Source organism: Macrotis lagotis, chromosome 1 (assembly GCF_037893015.1).
Source record: "Macrotis lagotis isolate mMagLag1 chromosome 1, bilby.v1.9.chrom.fasta, whole genome shotgun sequence".
Taxonomy (NCBI): Eukaryota; Metazoa; Chordata; class Mammalia; order Peramelemorphia; family Peramelidae; genus Macrotis; species Macrotis lagotis.
Window position 1 is genome coordinate 686,653,067 of NC_133658.1, and position 17,078 is coordinate 686,670,144.

The window sequence follows — 17,078 nt, forward strand, 5'->3', positions numbered from 1 at the left end:
TTGTTATCCTTGTGCTTTTATTCTTCAAGATGAATTTTGTTATTATTTTTATAGCTCTATAAAATAATTTTTGAGAGTTTTGTATATATAGATAATAAATAGATAAATTTAGGTAGAATTATAAATTTTATTAGATTGACCTGATCTACTGATGAGCAATAAATACTCTTTCCAGCTGATCAGATCTGACTTTATTTGTGCGAAAAGTATTTTATAGTTGTGTTCATATAGTTCCTGAGTTTCTCTTGGCAGGTAGACTCCCATGTATTTTATGTAGTTCACAGTTATTTTAAATGGAATTTCTCTTTCTATCTCTTGCTGCTGGGCTTTGTTGATAATACATAGAAATGCTGCTACAATTCTGCCAAAATTTTTAGTTGATTCTCTAGGAATTTCTAAATGTAACATATTATCTATGAAGAGTGATAATTTTGTTTCCTCATTGCCTATTCTAATTCCCCTATGTTCTTTTTCTTCTCTTATTGATATAGCTAATATTTCTAGAACAAAATTAAATAATGGAGAAGATAATGGATATCTTTGCTTCACCCTTGATTGCACTGGAAGGCAATAGATTAGAAAATAGATTAGAAAATCTATCCCCATTACAGATAATGTTTGCTGATGGTTTTAGATAAACATTGTTTATCATTTTAAGGTAAACTCCATTTATTCCTATGTTCTCCAGTGTATTTAATAGGAATAGGTATTATATTTTATCAAATGTTTTTTTCTGCACCTTTTGAAATAATTATATGATTTCTGTTGGTTTAATTATTATGGTCAATTATGCTAATGTTTTTCCTAATGTTGAACCAGTTCTGCATTTCTGGCATAAATCCCATCTGATCACAGTGTTTAATTCTTGTGATTTATTGCTGTAATTTCTTTGTTGTTATTTTATTTAAAATTTTTACATAAATATTCATCAAGGAAATTGGTCTATAATTTTCTTTCTCTATTTTGACTCTTCCTGGTTTGGGGAACAACACCATTTTTGTGTCATAAAAAGAATTTGGTAGAACTCCTTTTTGGTCTATGTTTCCAAATAATTTATATATGTTGGAATTAATTGTTCTTTAAATGTTTTGTAAAATTCACTTGTGAAGCCATGTAGTCTGAGGAACTCTTTCTTAGGAAGTTCATTGATAACTTGTTCAATTTCTTTTTCTAAGATTGGGTGATCTAAGTATTTTATTTCTTCTGTTAATCTGGGTAACCAATTTTAAATACACACGCACACACACACACACACACACACACACACACGCACACACATATATATATATATTTGGTTTTTTCAGGGCAGTAGGGTTAAGTGACTTGCCCATGGTCACACAGCTAGGTAATTATTGTTTGAGGCTGGATTTGAACTCAGGTCCTCCTGGTTTCAGGGCCAGTGCTCTATCCACTGCACCACCCAACTGCCCTGGTAATTTATATTTTTATAGCTATTCATTTATTTCATTTAGATTGTCAAATTTATTGGCATAAAATTGGTGATAAATTCACCACTTTCATTTTTTATACTAGTATTTTGGTTTTCTTTTTTCCTTTTTAAAAATCAAATTTAGCAATGTTTGTCTATTTTAGTGGATTTTTTCCATAAAAACAACTTCTAGCTTTATTTATAAATTGAATGTTTTCTTGATTTTCAGTATTTATAATTTGTTGTTTAATTGGGGATTTTTAATTTGTTCTTTTTCTAGTTTTTTTTTAGTTTCATACTCAATTCATTGGTTAGCTTTTTCTCTATTGTACTGATGTAAACAATAAGAAATATAAAATTTTCCCTAAATACCATTTAGGCTGCATGTCTTAAATTTTGGTATGTTGATTCATTCTTGTCATTTTCTTTAATGAAATTATCAATTGTTTCTATGATTTTTTCTTTGTCCCACTTGGTTTTTTTTAGGATTAGACAATTAATTTTTCAATTAATTTTTATTTCTCTTTCCCTTACCCATTACTAAATGTAATTTTTATTTCCTTTTGATATGAAAAGGATGAATTTACTATTTCTGCTTTTCTTCCTTTGGTTGTCAACTTTTTATACCCTAATACATGGTCAGTTTTTGTCTAGGTGCCATCCTGTGCTGCTGAGAAAAATTCTTTTCTATTCCCACTCAATTTTCTCCATATTAACTTTTGCAGAATTTTATCCAGCTCCTTACCTTTTTTTCTTGTTATTTTTGATAAGATTTATATAGGTCTGAGAGGGGAAAGTTGAGTCTCCCTTACTAGTATAGTTTTATTATCTATTTCCTCCCATAACTCATTCAACTTCTTCAAAAGTTTAGATGCAAATGTGGTGTATATATATTTAATATTGATATGACATCATTGTCATGGTACACTGATTATGGTATCAGCAAGACAGAGTTCCTTTTCTATCTCTTTAATTACATCTATTTTTGCTTTTGCTTTATCTGAGAAAATGATTGCTATTCCTGCTTTCTTTGCTTTAGCTGAAGCATGATAGATTCTGCCTCAGCTCCTTACCTTTATCCTTTCTATATCTCTGTGTGTAATTCAGGATTCTGATTTTTAATCCATTTTGCTATCTGTTTCCATTTTATGGGTGAGCTCATCCCATTCACATTTATAGTCATGATAACTATGAATTTATTTCCCTCCATGCTATTTTCACTTGTTTATCCCCAATTCTCATCTTGAACCCCAACTCTTTCCCTCTTCACAAGGGGGGGATCACCACCACCTTACCCAGTATATTCTTCCTTTTATCAGTCTCCACTCCCACTTTTGTTATCCCTGTCTCTACTTGCTTCCTTATTAAACAAATAGATTTATATATTCAATTGAGTGTGTATGTTATTCTTTCTTTGAGCCAATTTTGTTGAGAGTAAGGTTTAAGCTTTGTCCACCACTTCCCTCTCATCTTCTCCTCCATGATAATAGCTCTTTCAGGTCTCTTTTATGTGGATAATTTACTCCATTCAATCTCCCCCACTCCTTCCAGTGCAATTTTCTTTCTTACAGCTTTTTTTTTGGGGGGGGGGATATCATTCCATTAAAGTAACCTTATATCCATACTCTCTGTCTACCATATCTCCATCTAACTGCTTTTATAGTAACTAAGTTGTTAAATATTATCTTTCCATATAGAAATATAAACCATCTGACCTTATTGAATTTTTTGTGTTTTCTTTCTTGTTTCTTTTTCACTTTTTTTATATTTCCTTTGAGTCTGTTTTTTTGGAAGTCAAATTTTTTTGTTTAGTTCTGATCTTTTAATTAGAAATACTTAAAAGTCCTCTATTTCATTAAATGTTAATATTCAGTTTTGCTGGATTGGTGATTCTTGGTTGTAATCCTAATTTCTTTGCCTTCTAATTCTTTAATGTAGAAGTTGCCAAATTCTGTGTAATTCTAACTATAGCTCTATCATAGTTGAATTATTTCTTTTTGGCTGCTTGCAATACTTTCTCCTTGACTATGAGCTCTGGAATTTGGCTAAGATGTTCCAGGGAATTTTCATTTTGGAATATCTTTTATGCTGTGATATTCTTTCTATTTCCATGTTACCCTCTGGTTCTAATATATCAAGGTAGTTTTTTTTTTAATAAGTTCTTGAAAGATTTTCTTCAGGCTTTTTTCTTTTGATCGTGGTTTTTCAGGTGGTCCAAAAATTCTTATGTTAACTCTCATGAACCTATTTTCTAGGTCAGTTGTTTTTCTTTTTTTATATATATATATTGAATAGTTGAAGCAAATGTTTAATTTGGAGGGGTCAGAGGGGAGGACCCAATAGAAGTCTTTAAATATTTGAAGGGCTTTGATTCAATATGACTTGCTTAAGATTGTTTTATTTAAGAGTTGGGAGATAAAAGAGATGTGAAACTAATAAACAAATTTTCCAACTTCCCCCCACCCATTCCCCCTCAAAAATCTGTTTATGAATCTCTGAAATATTGATCTCATTCTTCCCTGTTCCTAAATACTCCCAGGATTTAGAGAACTTAATTGACCAACTTCCAGACCTCATATTTTGTTGGGTTCCTCATCTCTATTCTCTCACCTCCAAGGATGGACTAGCCATTCAGCTTAAATGCATGTTAGAGCACAAAGGGGTAACAGGGCAAGGGGAAAATGCATCCCCCTCTGTGAAAGGAGCTGGGGAATAAAGAGTAGTGAAATGAGGGGCCCCGTAGCTGGGATGACTGAAAGGAGGGCCTGGAGGTAGGGGAAAAGCCATAGGTCCCCCAGAGAAGGAGCCAATTGCCTCAAAATCCTCTCGGGGTGAATTGCTGTTGCTTCGCTTGCCCTTCTGGCGCCGGTTACAAAACCAAACCCGGACAACATCTTTGTCAAGGCCCAGCTGCTCAGCAATATTGCTAATCTGCTGAAGTGTGGGTTTGGGACACTGGAGAAACATGTTCTCCAAGCTTCCTCGAACTCCATTCTCAATGCTTGTGCGTTTCCTCTTTCTGGCTTGTTGAAGGACTGTCTCAGCCTTGCACATCTCCTGAAGGTGGTCATTGTCATCAGCTGCTTCTAGCCACTCCTGTAGCAGAGGTCGGAGCTTACACATGTTCTTGAAGCTAAGTTGTAGGGCCTCAAAGCGACAGATGGTGGTCTGGCTAAAAACCTTCCCAAAGAGTGCCCCCAAGGGGATGCCCACATCAGCCTGGGTATAACCCAGAGTGATCCTCTTTCGCTTTAGCTCCTTGGCAAACTGCTTCAGTTCCTCTGGGGAAGGGTCTCCTGTGGCTGCTCGTCTCCACTCTCCGCCGGCTCAGTCTTGGAGACTCGGGCAGCGGCGCGGGGCTCCGGAGCGGGGCTCTGGGGGCTGCCCTCGGAAGGGCTCTCAACCCCGGCTCCGGCGTCGCCGTTGGCGGCAGCGATCTCCTGCGCAGGTGGAACCATCGCTCCCACGTTGGGCTGAGGCTCACAGTAGACACCCCCTCCCCACATATCGTACAAATGGCACGGGGCCATTCCCCACCCATCGGGCCCTGGTCCGGTTCCAGTCCCTCCGGGTGGGCCTTGAAAGCCCGGCCAATTCCACGTAGGCTCTGACCCTCCCGCCCCGCCACCACCTGGGGGTGGAGAGAAATATTAAGGAGCCAGGTGTCCGGCCATTGGTCAGTTGTTTTTCCAATGAGAAACTTCATATTTCCTTCTATTTTTTTAAACTTTTTTGATTTTTGTTTTATTGTATCTTGAGGTCTCGTAGAATCATTAGTTTCCAGTTCTTCGATTCTAATTTTTAAGAAATTATTTTCTTCAGTGAGATTTTATACTTCCTTTTCCATTTGGCCAATTCTATTTTGGGGGGGAATTATTTTCCTTGGTAAATTTTTGTATATCTTCCAGGCCACTGATTCTTTTTTTTCATGATTCTCTTGAATTACTCTCATTTCTTTCACCACTTTTTCTTCTACTCCAATTTGCTTTTTAAAATCTTTTTAAAGCTTTTTCAGAAATTCTTTTTTGATCCTGATATAAAATTGCATTTTTTTTTTTCTTTGAGGCTTCACATGTGGCCATTTTGATATTGTTGACCTGCTCAGGAGTGCGGTCTTGTTGATAGGTTGCTATGGTAGTCTTTCCACTGACTGGACCTGGAGGAGTGATCTTGTTTTTGGTCTGCCCCCAGGGTGGGGCTTCAGTGATGGTCAGTCTTGGGTTGGGATTTCACTACTGGTTGGATCTTGCTGGTGGAGTTGCTGAGGTGGGGGTTTGCTGTGCCACACCTTGGGGAAGGTAGTGATCAGAAGTAAAGACAGGAGGCTTCTAGCTTGCAGGAGAGAAGACTTTACTTGTGGATTGCCCCAGGCTTGGAGCCTTTCTGTAGACCCCTGCTGGAGTCTAACTGCTTCTGCTGATGCCACCTGGACCTCACTCCACTCTTATCCCAGTGAGACAGAACTTTCCTTTTATGTTGATAAGCTGTTTCCCTGCTCCTAGATCAATTCTGAGGCAGTTTTGGGGAGGGCTTCACCATCTTAGCACTGGAAATCATACTTATTGTTACTCATTATTTCTTACTTTTATTATTAATAATAGCTACTATTTATGTAGCATTTGGGTTTGCAAACTGCTTTACAAATATTATCTTATTTTATTTTCTCCACAACCATGGAAGGTAGATGTTATTATCATTTTACAGATAAAGAAACTGAGGCAGAGATTAAGTGATTATCCACTAGGAAGTATTCAAGGATAGATCTGAACTCAGATCTTTCTAACTTAAGTCTTTCTAGGCCATTATTCACATGGCTAATTGACTGCTATTATTTGCATATAGCTTATTATATAAGTAATGCTTGTTCCATATTTGTTGCATTTGATGAAACTGAGCACTTCTAAGTGGAACTGGTGCTACTGCTGAGGAGTGCCAGATACTGGCCAAGATAGGTTTCACCTGGGTAAAAGAATCAGAGAACTTTTTGGTCTCCTAAGTATATCCAAATCTTTCATATTAGGCAGTGGTGGAAGGGTATATTTTGGGAAAATGCTGAATACAAGAATGAATGCATCTAAATGACAATTATAGAAGGACTAGAAAAAGATTGGACATTTGGTCAAGCATATAAAGAAGGTGGCATTTAAGAAAATGAATAATTCAGGATAGAGACAGAGGGGCTACTTGGAGTAGGTATCCTGATCACTTCCCACACTGAAACTTTTCCTTAAGTAGATCCAACAAATAGTTAAGCTCCTACTACATTCAAGATTATTAATTTAATTTCCTTTGCATATGGTCATCCATATTTTAAATTTTGATACTACTAATAATCGAACCACAGATCCCCATTACTAGGGAGCCCCCAGGCCAGATTTAAAGAACATCTGGATAGTAGTTTGAGGAGACTTATGAGTCCAAGTTTTATCTCAGGCAGCTCACTGAATGTCTTTAAGCTTCAATTTCCCCCCTTTTATGGGATGATTATTTTCCCATTCTCCCCTTCCAAAGAAGGTAACATGGCTTTGGTGGTGCACTTGGTTAAGGAAGATCTTGTCATTGACCTTTGGAATACTCTAAGACTTAACTTTTCCTTGCTTCAGGCAATCAATCTCTTATTTACTTATCTACTAAGGGAAAACTAACTACAGAGGGAGTCTCTACACTGGGAATTAGAATTTGTACTTCATAGCCATATTGTGGGAATGATTTGGGTATTTTATATTGATCATAATAAGTAAGAGACATATTAGTTTAGTGGATAGGGTGCTTGACCTGAAAAAAAGGAAGATCAAGGTTCAAATCCAGCTGTGGATTATGTGACTCTGGATAAGTCACACAACCACTCTAGGTCTCAGTTTCCTCATCTAAAATGAAGGAATTGAATTTGATAGCCAGAAGGTCCCTGACAGTTTTAACCTATGATCTTGGAAGTGCCAAGAAGAACAAACAATACCAAAAATTTAAGTACCTCCATACTTGTAGAAAGTTTCAAAGAATTTATATTTCTAGGATTTTTTCTTATATTGCAATAAAGAATTTTAGAATAATGGAACAGACATTGAATAATATAGAAGACAAGGGGATGTTCATCATTTAGGGAAAGACTAAACAAACTGTAGTTTATGGATGGAATGAAATAATTGTGCTAGAAGTGAAGAAATGGATAAATTCAAAAATCCATGGAAAGAGTATTATGAAGAGATACAGAGTGAAATGATAAGAATCAAAGAATAATTTAGACTATAGATAATATCATAAAATGAATAGTATTAGATTTGTATATACTAATGAAGAATGAAATGTACAGAACCAGGTGAACAGTTTATATAATAGATATGCCATAAAAACAAACAACTTTGGGAATGATAAAAACTTTGATCAACATGACATAAAGATCATCCATAAATTCAGAGGACCAATAATGAAGCATGTCTCCATCTTCCATCTGAGAGGTGATGCCTCAGGGTACAGAATGAAGCATGTATTTGTTTGACATGGCCAATGAGGGCATTTGTGTAGTTTGACTAGGAACTTTTGTTAAAAGGAACTTTTTTCTTTTGTCTACTGGAATGAAGTATTATATTAGAAAACTTAATTAAAAATAACTAGCATATAAAAATATAATATTTAGATTATGTTAATAAGCTTCTTGCTTGTTTCTAATACTAAAATACTACAAGCTAACACATCCATAGATGGACTAATTTAAGAATAATAAGAATTTCTTCTTAAATTTTTTTGAATGTTAATTTATTTTTTCAATTACATGCAAAGATAAGTTTTCAACATTCATATTTTTGTAAGCTTTTTAGTTCTACACTTTTTTCTACCTCTCTCCCTTCCATTTCCTTTCCCTATGATAGTGAGTAGTCTGATAAGGTTTATACATGTACAACCATGTTTAATATATATACTATTAGTCATTGTATGAAAGAATAATCAGAAACAAAGGGGAAAAAAACCATGCCAAAGGATAAAAAAAGCTTAAAACAAGTTTTAAAAAGTGAAAATAGGGGCAGCTAGGTGGCGCAGTGGATAGAGCATCAGTCCTGGTGTCAGGAGGATCTGAGTTCAAATTTGATCTCAGACACTTAATAATTGCCTAGCTGTGTGACTTTGAGCAAGTCACTCTTAACCTCATTGCTTTAAATAAAATTAAAAATTAAAAAAGTGAAAATAAGAAGTTTTGGTCTGCATTCTGACACCTTAATTTTTTTTTCTGGATATGGATAGTATTTTCTATCACAAGTCTTTTAGAATTATCCTTGATCACTGAACTGCTAAGAGAAGTTAAGTCTATTATAGGTGATCATCTTACAATGTTGCCATTAATGTGTACGACGCTCTCCTGATTCTGTTCACTCAGTATTAGTTCATGAAAGTCTTTCTAGGTTTTTCTGAAGTTGGCTTGCCCATGCATATACTACAATGAACAAGTAACATTCTTAAGTATCCTTGGATTAGAATGCATTACAGACAGATGTTTTGATTCAGTCAATTATAAGAACCATTTATTCAAGCATATTTGGGATAGAAGGAAAGCACCTTTCATCCTGTGACTCCCAATCTGAATTCTGTAATCTTTCTTTGATCAGGATAATGAATGTTTGTCCTATCTTTTGTTTGCACATATCTTTTCTAAGGTAACATATTCTTGATGGATCTTTAGAGATTTCCTTCTTGGTTTTCTCTTCTCTATCAATGGATCTTCCTAAATTCTCTAAATAAAGAATTCTGACACTTCTTTTAGGGGAAAACCTTAGTTTTTTTTTTTTTCTTGATTCTACTTTGTGTGGGTGCGTGCATGAAATAGCTATAAGATGCTCAGGAACAGGACTAGGGTATTCAAGAGAACAAACTTTTAGTTAGTTATCTAAAAAACTCTAACAAAAATTTCAGGTGTTGCCTACTTAAGACTTTGGTTAATGTAATAGGACCAAAGTTTCCCTCCCACCCACAATATGAGTAGGAATTTTTTAAAAGAAAACAAAATTTAATTGGGTCCTAGCTTCCCTGATATAACTTCCTGGTCATCCAAGGACATAAAAAAATCTTGTGGAATCTAGGCTTCCACAGTTTCGGTATTTGTGAAGATCACAACTATTACCATTTCCATCACCATAATCTACTCTGTATCCTTGTGACATATTCTTGATGTTTTTTGGTAAACTTCCCTTTGTTAACTATTCAAGGACTTGTTAGTGTCTCATTTTTTCCTAACAATGAACTTGAACTATAAGAGTACTGCTGTTAGAGTTTCCTCCATTAGGAGCTAAGAGAAGTGAATTATCACAAGAGTTATTAGGCAGTAACTATATCTTTATAAGCAACTTTCTGAAAGAATAGAGAAAGAAGGATGACCATGATAGAATACAATCACTAAATCATACACACACACACACACACACACACACACACTTCCACATATGATCTGGATATTACAACGCAGAGAAGCTCAAAGCAACATTTCTTTCTTTCCTTTTTTTGCAAGGCAATGGGGTTAAAGTGGCTTGCCCAAGGCCACACAGCTAGGTAATTATTAAGAGTCTGAGGTCAGATTTGAACTCAGGTCCTCTTGACTTCAGGGCCGATGCTCTATCCACTGTGCCACCTAGCAATCCCACTCAAAACAACATTTTAAAGAACTGAACACATTTTTGTCTACTTGTTCCAAAGTTATTGGTACAAGTAGGAAATTAAATGACTTTGTTATTCATTTGTTTCAGTTATATTTGACTCTTTGGAATTTATTTGAAGTTTTCTTGGCAAAGATACTGAAGTAGTTTGCCATTTCCTTTCCAGATGAGGAAACTGAGGAAAACACAGTAAGTAACTGAGGCTGGATTTTAACTTGGGAAGATGAGCCTTCCTGCTTCTAGCCCTAGCACTCTATTCATGGTAGTGCCACCTAGCTTCCAGGAAGTTAAATGAATAATTTTAAAAATATGTTAAATTTCAGTTCATCAGTGTCCAAAAAGATAAATATTTAGGTAAGGAATATTTACTAACTCTATGCATAGGAAAATGAGATAAATATTTAGACAACTCTATTCATAGGATGGAAATTAGCTTACAGAAGTATCTATTTTTCAAACTTGTGTTGTTTTTTTTTTTACTAGCTCTTAAATCTCAAAATTCCTTGTGCCACTATTGGTTAATGCTGCAGTTTCTAGGGCAGGAGTTTTTAACCTTATTTTGAATTTTTAGAGAAAATAGATAGATTTATTCAATATAATTGACTTCCTTGGTAATCTTATATATTTTTAATTTTATGCATTTAAAAACATTATTCTGAGAAGGTCCATAATTAAGAATAAAGTAATTTTTTTAAAAAAAAGGTCCATAGACTTCACCAGACTGCAAAAAGGATTAGTGCACAATACACAAAAAAGTTAGGAATTCCTGGTTTAAGGAACTAAGGTTGCTAACCCAGAAGTCACATGGGTGGGTTAACAAAATGATCACATTTCCCCAGTTAATTGGTGATGGGCTTGGATTAAGGGAGTCACATTAATTCATCGCTAAGTTCCCATCTGAAATTTCATTCCAGACCTAGTGACTGGGAGGAAGGAAGGATTGGATGTTAGTTCCTCGCTCTTGCCTGAATGTGTTTTTATCTGATGAATTTTCATGTAAAAATCATTTAACCCTAAAAAGAATTTCTCCAAATGTTCTGAAAGGAATGCCAGGCAGCACTTATTAGAGTCACTATAGCAGCGACTTCTCTAACTTGCTTTGATTTAGTGACATTACTTTTGGTTAAAAGCTTTAGGTAAGGCCACACACAGTGACTGGTGATTTGGATAATTAGTAGGAATGGCAGAGGCCTGTCTCTTTACAAGGAAGTCAGAGATGACATGCAATTAAAACAAACCATGAGGGTGAATTCATGGAGATATGAGAAATATACTGGACTGAGTCAAGTCAGATAATATTTACCCTAAACTCTCTCCTCCCCCCAAAGGGAATATATTTGCTTATTTTCAGTAAATTGTTCCTAAGAATGTTGTTTATCTAAATATGGCATGTATGCCTATAATAAACATTTATTAAGTGTTCCTATTAAATAGAAGTCACTACTAGGGATTCGAAGCTGAATAATAACATAATTCCTATTCTTAAGGAGCTTACAATCTATGAAGAGTTGGGGGGGTTGGAAAGGGTGATGGGGGATGGGACTTGTAAACAAAGTTATAACAGGAAGAAAATCCCAATTCTGTCACTCTGTTGTTGTTCAGTCATGTCTGACTCTTGGGTCAAAGAAACTCAGTGGTTTGCCATTTCCTTCTCTGGCTCATTTTACAAATGAGGAAACTGAGGAAAACAAGATTAAGTGACTTGCCCAAGGTCACACAGCTAAAGTATCTGAGGTCAGATTTGAACTCAAGAACATGAATCTTCCTGACTTCAGGCCCAGTCCCTTATCCACTGTATCATCTAACTACCCTCCTCTATCATTTACCTCATAATTTTTTGAACCATATTATATACATCTTATACCACATTATACTCCTGTAACTCTTGACTCATCTATTTACATATGTATAGAGCTTTATGATTGGCAGAACACTTTCACATCCATGACCTGCTCTACCACTTATGTTCTCTTTGATCTTGGTTAAATTCTTTTACTTCCTGAACTTCAGTTTTTTTATCTGCAAAAGGAGAGGGCTCAGCTAGATGATCTGTAAGGTCTCTTCCAACCCTAAAAAAGTATCTTGTATTTGACCCCTTCTCTTTACTTACATATATACCACTTTAATTCAAGTCCTCATCGCCTTTCACCTCACTGATCTGCCTGTCTCATCACTTCCCATTCCAGTTCATCCTTATAGGCCACTTCCAAAGATGTTTTCCTTAAATCCAACCATGTCACTCTCCTACTTACCAAGGTCCAGTGGCTCCCCATTGCCTCAAATATGAAATACAAATTCCTGTATTTAAAAATTTCCCTTTAAAATTAACATTCAGAACCCTCCTTTAAAAGCCTCTACAACATTACTCTAACCTGGTTCTCTATGTTTACTGAGAATTACTTCCTATTCTACACTCTGCAGTCCAGCCAAAGTTCATATGCCATACTCCATCTCTTTCTTTCTGTCTAGAATACCGGTTGGTCAATCTGCATTTATAAAATGTTTACTATGTGTCAGTCATCCTATTAAGTATTGGAAGATATGAAGAATGAGAGGGTACAAGCAAGCTAGAGACAGGAAGAATCAGAAGTAGTAAAGAGAGAGAAAGCTTAGAATTAGTGAACTCTGCTTACCTATGCCTCATAGGATCTCGATCAGAACCACCTTCTATATGAAACTTATTTGTGCGTTTAAGGGATTTTGAATTAAATTGATAATAATAAAAATCATAAATAATAAATTGAATTAGTCACTAAATCCCATCAATGATAGATCATAATAATGAAGATTTATTCCCCAGAGGCAGTTAGGTGGTGCAGTGGAGAGGACACTGGGCTCAAGCCAGGAAGCTTATGTTTAAATAAAGCCTCCATGTGAACATCTGTTTGCTTTTGTTTCCTTATCTGTAAAATGAGGAAAATAACAGAAAATACTTTATTTATCACACCTCACAGGTGTTGTAGTGAAATCAAATGAACTAATCTCTATTATCCTGTTGCATAGGTACTTCATAAATACTTAATTCTCTTCCTTGTTACCACATGGGGTCAGAATCTCTTGTTCTCTGTTCTATTGTGTGTGTGTGTGTGTGTGTGTGTGTGTGTGTGTGTGTGTGTGTGTGTGTGAGAGAGAGAGAGAGAGAGAGAGAGAGAGAGAGAGATTCTGGTGTCATTTTCCAGTAGTGATGGACTCTAATTGTGAAGATTCTATGATATCCTTGTTGAGAGAGAATCATAGGATTGAAAGGAAAAATATTCTTCCTCACCTGTGGCTGAAAGCCGTTTTGCTGTGACCTAATTCTATATAGTGGAAAAGAAGAATGACCTTCAACATATTCCAATAATCTGGTCTTAGTGGAAGTAGCATAAGAACAGATGTTTTGCCTTTTCTTAAGACAAGCTCATCTTCTCTGACTGTCAAAAGCAAACTGTTAAGTTTATGCTTCCTTAACATATGAAATATCCTCCAGATTATAATTCTCAGAAGGCATATTTTCACTTAATAGCTCCACACAAAGTCAAGATGACCACAGGAAGAAGAGGAGATATTTTAGCTGACACCATATGCATCAGATATTCTAAAAATGTGAACATGAGAAACTAACATAGATATGTTTTGGTAGTAATTCAATAGGTTATTTTCCCTCATTATAAGAGTTAGAGATATGAATTGAGAAGTTAAAGCTTGAAGTTAGCAATTGAAGCTGTCAAACATTCATAGTTTCATACTCCTTTGCATTGGGGGCCATTTCTAGTCATCCTGATCTATATTAGATGACTCTGGAGGAGAAAGGGAGGCTTGTGACTCCTCACTCAAATCCAATTCACTTGAATGTCATGACATCACCTTCTTGATGTCATAATCCTTTTCAATGATGAAGGACAAAGAACAAAAGCAATTTCCCATCAGGAGGCAGTGGAATGGCCATTTTCCTGTAGTCCTTAAAAAAAAAACTTTTCTCACATCCCATGTTATGTTAGTTACATGTGTGTATTTTTTATCTTAGCTCCTTATCCACCACTAATCAATCCCAAGGGATTTGTTGAATGTATAATTGACTGAATGAAAGAATTCACCAGGGCAAATACATAATGAAACAAAATGCTTTCTTGGTGCATTTTTGAGATGACTAGACCAAGAAAGTTTAAAAAAAAACAAAAATAAAACAAAACTAGAGGAGAAACATCCTAACTTCTGAATTTAAATAACATATAAAACTATGTGAATTACCTTACTGACACTATTTTTACTCTAGCCTCTTTATTTTGTTGTTCAGTTGTTTTCACTTGTATCCAACTCTCCATGACCTTCTTTTGGATTTTCTTTGCAAACATACTAGAATGGTTTGCCATTTCCTTCTACAATTCATTTAAAAATAAGGAAACAAATAGGGTTAAGTGACTTGCCTTGTCTCATATAGCTAGTGAGACTTATCTTCCTGACTTCAGACCCAATGGTCTCTCCATTATGCCATTTACCTAGCCAAGTTCATTATAATCCTGTGAAATAGTTATTATTATTATTATCATTATCCCAATTTTGCTGATAAGGAAATAAGACTCGGTCACAATATGACTTGCTGAAGACCCTACAACAAGTAGTATATCAGAGGTGGCTACAAGGTCAGTCTAACTCCAGATGTAGCACTTGGACTTAATTCATGACCTAATACAAAGGACCAAAGTGTAACTCAAAGTGAGAGAGAATTTTAATGTATGTCTAAATAAGATGAAGTTTGCAGACATTGATCATTGGGCAGCTAGGTGGTACAATGGATAGCATACAAGACTTGGAAGCGGGTTGACTAATCTTCCTAAGTTCAAATCTGTCCTGAGACACTTACTAGTTGTATGACCCCAGGCAAGTCACTTAACCCTACTGGCCTCTGTTTCTTCATCTGTAAAATGAACTAGAAAAGGAAATGGAAAACCAAGAAAAGAGTCAGAAATAAGATTGACCATAGGTACAAGTCGGGAAAGACCACAGTTTATCTGCAATTATTCTAGTCACTTCAACTCCAAGTCCCATGTGGGTAGTAGTACCTTTGCCCCTCTGATGTCTATTTCTTTGAATTTTTCCTTTAGGTCTTTTTCCTCCTACCCTCTATTATAGCCTGTCCTCAGAAATTTGGCTTTGACAGTAACCATTTACCACTTAGGTTGAATTAAAACTACTATATTACTTTTTCCTCAGGAATATAGTTATTACATTTGAAGTCTCCTCCCTAATTGTGAAATGAAACAGTTTTGTCTTCTATGAAATAAATATCATTTCAGTAGAGAAGGTGGTCTTCCCTAAGTTCCTGACAACAATACCAGGTAGCTATCTCTGTCTATTCTTTCTCTACTTAAGGTCATTTCTGAAACTTATAGCTTTATCTAAGACAAACAAATAATAAATAATCCAGCTTCTAGGGGCTTGTCAGCGCTCTCATATGAACCTTACATGCCTTGCATATGCTTTTAATTCTACACACTACTTCCCACTTTGAGCAAAGTTACAGAAACCCTCTCATTGTTTTCTTCTTCCATCAGGAACCAGAATGGAGACCAACAAAGTCTGGATAGCATGGAGTCAGGTTTATGTACAATTCCCTGCCTTTACTATCAGCTGTTCAATTGTCTTTGGAGTTGAGAGGGGAGGCTACTAAGAATTTTATCATGAATTCTGGGTAAATTGGAAACTCTTCAGAGTTTTATAGCAAAAGCAAGACCAAGAAAACTAGGTAGTGGGTGTTTTCCTAATTATCTTTTTTTCTGGACCCTGTTTTGCAATCAAATGGTCAAGTATTAATTCATCTGCATTCTGATCAACAATTTGTGAATTGTTTGGGACTAAATTTTATTTTTAGGAGTTAATTATACATTCAGGTAGTGAATGAAAAGGTTACTATTAGCATTATTATCCAGAACATAGTCATAGAAATGATTGCTGTTTTAAAAAGTTATATAAACAAATATGATCCTGGAAAAGAGTTGAGAAAATTCCCTTCCCTTCTTATTTTGGTGAAATGTTGTATATACATACATACATATATATATATATATATACATACATATATATATATATATACATACATACATATATATATAGTCAGACATGGTTCATTTGTTGATTTTTTTAAATAAAGGGATAGATCCCTGGATAATAGAAGGGGAAGCTACATATTTGGAAATGAAAATTATATAATAAATAAAAACTATTTTGAAAGTAATATAAAATATTCCAAGGCTAAAATATAGGAGCCTTTGAACTCTTCTCAAGCTTTAACCTTGATTTTTCTGTTATTTCTGATACTGCTCCCTTGCTTTGATTTGTGTAACTGTAGTTAACCATACCTTAGAATCTAAGAGTACTCTTAACTCATGTTATTCCTTCACACTGAAAGAGTGCATAGGTGATGTGGAATTTGTTAGGCAGCAAAAGTCTAGGAGAGAGCAGAGGGAAATAAAAATCATATGCATATAAAATTACTTTCCCTGCAAAGTAAACCTGGAACAAGGCTTTGACTATTTCGGTATTCTGCTGGCTCATCTCCCTGCCACAAGTCTTTTCTGACTCCAGATCATCCTCCACTCAGTTGTCACAGTGATCTTCCTAAAGATTTTATCTAAGTCACTCCAATTTGATAACTTCCAGTAGCTCTCTGTTACTTCCAGGATCAAATATAAACTTCTTCAGTTGGCAATAAAGACTGTATAATTTGTTTCACTTAACTTTCCAGTCTTCTTACGCCTTACTCTTACCTCTATCCCACCTCCTTTCATAATCTCAGTGAACCAGTGACATTGGCCTCCTTGCTGTTTTTGAATATCTCCCAACTAGCTCTAAGCATTTTTCCTGACTGTCCCCCATACCTGAAATACTCTCCCTCCTCATCTCCACTTCTAGGTTGACTGGTTGCCTTCAAGTCTAAGCTTAAAATCTCACCTTCTACAGGAAATCTTTCCAGCTCTCCCCTTTGATTCTAGTGCCTTTTCTCCTCTATTGTTTATCTCCAATTGATTCTG

The 17,078-nt window shown here is 35.5% G+C and overlaps 1 pseudogene; it reads right to left on the reverse strand.

Annotated features, from left to right (window-relative positions):
• Positions 1-3,891: 3,891 nt before the first annotated feature.
• LOC141523196 (POU domain, class 5, transcription factor 1 pseudogene) lies at positions 3,892-5,439 on the reverse strand (annotated as a pseudogene).
• Between the last annotated feature and the right edge of the window lie 11,639 nt (positions 5,440-17,078).